Here is a 5,296-nt window from a genome sequence, read left to right on the forward strand (position 1 = left end):
CAGAGGTACCAAAAGTTTCTTATTAAATCTAATAGCTGTGAGGCTATAAGTGATTTACTTTTGTGTGTTTTTGTCAGGCGGAAATTTATTTATACACCTTAGGGTGAGTTTTGAGACAATCAGCATCAAACCCACTTGCTGTTAAGCATGAGAGTAGCAGTATAATGATGGGGGCATTAGCCATAAATTAGACTGGTAAATCTTGAAAATAAAACGGATGAACAATGAGGACAATATCAAAATATTCACAAATTATCAGCTAGATTTTTAGAACTTGGACAAATATTTGTAACTTCAGTGTAAAGAAAGTTAGCATACTGCCTTTTCAAATTACTTTATGAAAGTCCAGATATCAATCTATTCAAAAAGAGCTGGATAAGTTGATGACAGGAAACTGATGCAGTTTCATAAGCAATAATATGTTCACGTACAATTCAGCCAACAGCTTGCAGCTTTCTGAAGACACATAATCAAGTTTAGGTCTGACCTGTCGCGATAAACGATAAATCAATTAGTCGCACGATAAATGAAACCTATCGACCTCATTTTAATTATCGGCTTTTTCGTCTCTTCCTGCCTTTTTTTCTTTCTATTGATGACACTGAATGAAAAAAGGCTCACCTCCGGTGCTCTCCACTGACCCTCCCCATTTCCTTAGTGTAATGTCTGCGCACACTACATGAGTTGTCGGCCGACTGTTGGCCCATTTTCAAAACCTGAGAGACACATTAGCCGACAGAAATCCCAGGTATAACAGTTCGATCGGGTTCGTCGTGCCGTGTGGTGTCCAGCCACCTGCACAAAATAATGGCTGCAAGTCCAGTTAACTAATTTTAAAATCAGGCATTAATCAATCTTTTACTACAATCTACCTGCAATGCATGTGACTAAAGTCAGCGTAAAGTCCTGACAGAATGAACATCATTATAACCTATTTATCAACTGCTGTAGCAATTTGGCTCCAACTCGACTCCTCACCATTTCTATATTATTTGCACGAAATGTTGAATAAACATTAATGTTGCTTCCACAAATCATCTCCGATGTCCACTGGACTTCGTGTTGCGGCGTGTCAGCTGTTTGGGATTCCCCTCCATAATTTCCCTTCAGAAAGTACGGAGGAGAATCCGCGCTTTCTGATTGGCTACCTGTCACATTTGGCGTTAAGCTCACAGTCGGAAAAACCCCTGATTTAGATCGGAGCGGCCATGACGATCTACCGTAACACACCATAATCGGGTTCGTCGTGCCGTATGATCGGTTACGAAACCACAAGCGACAACCTTAGAACAGTCAACGATCTAAGATTTTCGTAAAGGGAAAATAGGGGCAAAAAATTGTGTAGTATGAACTACTGCATTAGGGAGTGGGATGTGCTCATCTTCTCTATTTAAATCCAGTGATTACTTCATAAGCTGCACTCTTTTGGTTGAATGCAGTATTTATTTCCACTTTGGCTTTATGTTTAGTTTTTATTCAAGTACGTTTTTTGTTAATGGAGACTGAGAATACATTTTATTTTTGTTTTTGTTTGCTTTGTTTGTTTAGTTGATCAGTTCCAGTGTTATGTGTTCTTTTGAAAATAAAGTGTATCTATCTATGGCAGGGAATCACATGCATTATTAGTAATTTCCATTAAATCAGTGTCAAAAGGTCTTGAAACAATATTATCGTTTATCGCAATAATTTTTTAGACAATTAATCGTCCAGCAAAATTTGTTATCGTGACAGGCCTATCTGACACTTTTACATTGTTTAAAAATTCTACTTGATAAACATTTTTTAAAAGAAAGGTTTGTATGATCACACATTTTTGTTTTATGGAACAAAATTCCTATCAGCTTTAAACTGACATCATCTAAAACTGACATTTATTTTCTTGTCTCAACTTGAGTTTTAGCAGAGATGAGGAGCACAAGGTGTGACTGTGGAGAAGGTCTCATTACTGAGTCGCTATGCCCTCTAGCACCGATAGAGAGAAGAAGACATCAATCTTTCGCTAATTCCTTCAAGTGTGAAAGGGTCCTTGTGGTGTCAGCCAAAGGGGAAAGATGGTTTTAGCCGGAGGTAGTGAACAAGTAGAGGATGAGGGAAGGAGAGAGGCCTCCTCACTAGTAAAACCCGTCCTTTTTGGTCCCTCATCGCACCCCCTACCCTCAGCCTCAACCTTGTGGCTGACACCCCTGGACGACCGTCCAGATGGCAGCAGCATTAACCCAACAAAGGCGATCTAATTAGGGCTACAATAGAGAAAATAAAGGGGGGTGACAGTGTCCTGATGGACGGCACGCCACAGGAACAGCCAAGCAAGCCACTTGAGACCAATACCACACCTCCAACCCCCATCTTCACAGACACACACTTTCACTGAACATACACACCCACAGCCCCTGGCAGTAATATAGGGGGCTATGACTTTATTACCCCTCATTAACACAAATTAGACCACTTGAGCCTCCCTGAATGGCAATGACAAATTGAATTAAGTGTTTGGAAACAAGTCAGTCTCCACCCATGGCCAGGCTGCCGCCATATTGCTTAAACAATCAATGAAGGGTGTGTACGTGTGGGTAAGAGAGAAGAAAACTGCTATTATTTGAGGTAGGTGGAGACTTGAGAAGCTGTGAATGGCTGAATTCCTTTGGAAAAAACATCAGTCCTTCTGCTTGGGATGAGTTAAGTGAAGCAAGTTAAAGGAGGAATGAAACAGAGAGGAACAGATGGTGTGAAACCATTTACAGCACATAACTCAAGACATTCAGTCATTTATGAGTTGACTCGCGTATCAGATATAGACAAAAAAACATTATATATATTTTTTTAACCAGAAACATGGTCTGAGTTAACTGTCATGTTTCATTAAACTTCATTAAACAAAGATGCATATCAAATAAAAATCTCCAAAATGTTTTCTCAGAGATATGTGTTTGCACAACCAGCATCATGTGGAAAAGTATGTCATTCATCAACCTGGTCATGTGGACGGATTTGTACCGTTGAGTTTATGTTGGAAACCTGATATATTTAGTATCAGAAATTAGATAAATATTGGATTATAGGTCAGATTGACAAAAAAGTCCAGCAACTGATCAATATTGATAGCGGTAAATGCAATATTTTCCTCCAAACTGGAGAAGTACTGATTTTACTGAAACATGTTTTGGTAAGGGTAAACCAAACTAATTTAATAAATTACATATTACATTTTAGTATTTTTTGGTCAGATGTTTACTAAAACAGTAGGTGCTTTAGATAAACATAGTTAATAAAATAGTAAGAGTATTAATAAAAATTTGCTTTAATAAACGTGATAATTAGTCAGGTTTATAGATTTGTCTATAAGCCTTATGATTCCTTACAATTATGGAATAAACAATAACTACAGTTGTCTCTGAAAAGAATATGCTGACACCTTGTGGTACATACTGAAATTACAGTTTTAATTTTTTGCTTACAAAATCAGCGTTCCCTATTGTTGTGCTTCCATATCAGAAGCTTTTAATTTATGAACAAGGCACAGTTTTTTATTGTTTTTGTGTATTATTTTCTATAATTAATATATTTGCTTTAATATTTGTAGGACTTATTTTTTTAAATGGCTATGATTTTACTGACGGGCTGCACAGTGGCACAGTTGGTAGAGCTGTTGCTGCCTTGCAGCAAGAAGGTTCTGGGTTCGATTCCCGGCCCCGGTCTTTCTGCATGGAGTTTGCATGTTCTCTCTGTGCATGCGTGGGTTTTCTCTGGGTACTCCGGTTTCCTCCCACAGTCCAAAAACATGACTGTCAGGTTAATTGGTCTGTCTAAATTGCCCCTAGGTGTGAGTGTGTGTGTGCATGGTTGGGTGCCCCGTGTGTCTCTGTGTTGCCCTGCAACAGACTGGCGACCTGTCCAGGGTGACCCCGCCTCTCGCCCGGAATGTTAGCTGGAGAGGAACCAGCAACCCTCCCAACCCCACTAAGGGACAAGGGTGTCAAGAAAATGGATGGATGGATGGATTTTACTGACTTTACTAAGTGTCAACTGTTCTTGGTTTTGTTGCCCTTTTCAGCCATTTTGTGTACTTTAGTGTTTGCTCATGTTTTTTCTTTTTGTTTCGCATCTCCATGCAGCAGTATAAAATATTCTTTCACCAAAGCTAGACTTTCCTGATACAGAGAGAGTCAAATCTAACAAATAAAATGCAAATAGATTGCATTTTATTTGCAATCTATTTGCAAATAAAATGCAAATAGATTGCATTTTATTTGCAATCTATTTGCAAATAAAATGCAAATAGATTGCATATTTATTCTCTTTGAATAAATAAAGAGAAACGTTCCTAGAAAGATGAGAAAAGGACAAACTACAGATTTTACAAGCATCTTCATTTTTTGGTCCCGGACAGAGTTATGCACAGGTGTGCAACATAATATAGCATTACATGTTAGTGCTAAAATGGTACTGAATGTTAGTCCCATCTAAATAACAGTAGATATGATTTCATATTATTATTTAGTTTGGCAGTATTAGAGCCCAGTTGGATTCAGCTTTTCACATAAAATAGTACATATAGTATCAATGTTATGATGGATCACAATGGTTTAAAATTACAAAGTGAAGCTTGTTTTGATATGCAGTGATGCTGACAAATTTATGACATTAATTAATCTTGTTAAAATGAAACTGCTAGTGATATTAGCACATGTGTTAGTTCAGCCACTGCATCCCTTCACATAATTTTGACTGCCTTCATGGAGCAATTGAAGCCACATACAAAACAAAATAAAATAAAAGTTTGTTTCCATGTAGAAACAAACTTCAGTTAAACAAACAGAAGTTGATGTTTTTTTAACGGATGTAGAAAATGAACTAAATCAGAGAAATAACTAAATAAGCTAAAACCTTGCTTTTTCCAGATAACCTGATTAAAGGAATCAGCTTTCTGTAGGAATCCCGGCAACTTAAATCATTTTCATAAATGTCCACAATCAGGATGCAATCTATAATATGTAGCTGAAAGAGGAATAAGTGGCATGATCCATTTTGAGCTTTATTTTGTTTCAAATCAAACACTAGATGGAGCTAGAGATTTAAAACATGAGCACTCTTCCAACTGACTGTTTGCACTGTAACAAAATGTCTTACTTGCCCTGTGATGGATGGCAACCTGTGCAGGCTGTAGACCGCTTCTCACGCAGTGACAGCTAGATGAAGGCAAGGGATGGATGGATGGATGGATGGATGGATGGATGGATGGATGGATGGATGGATGGATGGATGGATGGATGGATGGATGGATGGATGGATGGATGGA

Source organism: Poecilia reticulata, linkage group LG10, assembly GCF_000633615.1.
Source record: "Poecilia reticulata strain Guanapo linkage group LG10, Guppy_female_1.0+MT, whole genome shotgun sequence".
Classification (NCBI taxonomy): domain Eukaryota; kingdom Metazoa; phylum Chordata; class Actinopteri; order Cyprinodontiformes; family Poeciliidae; genus Poecilia; species Poecilia reticulata.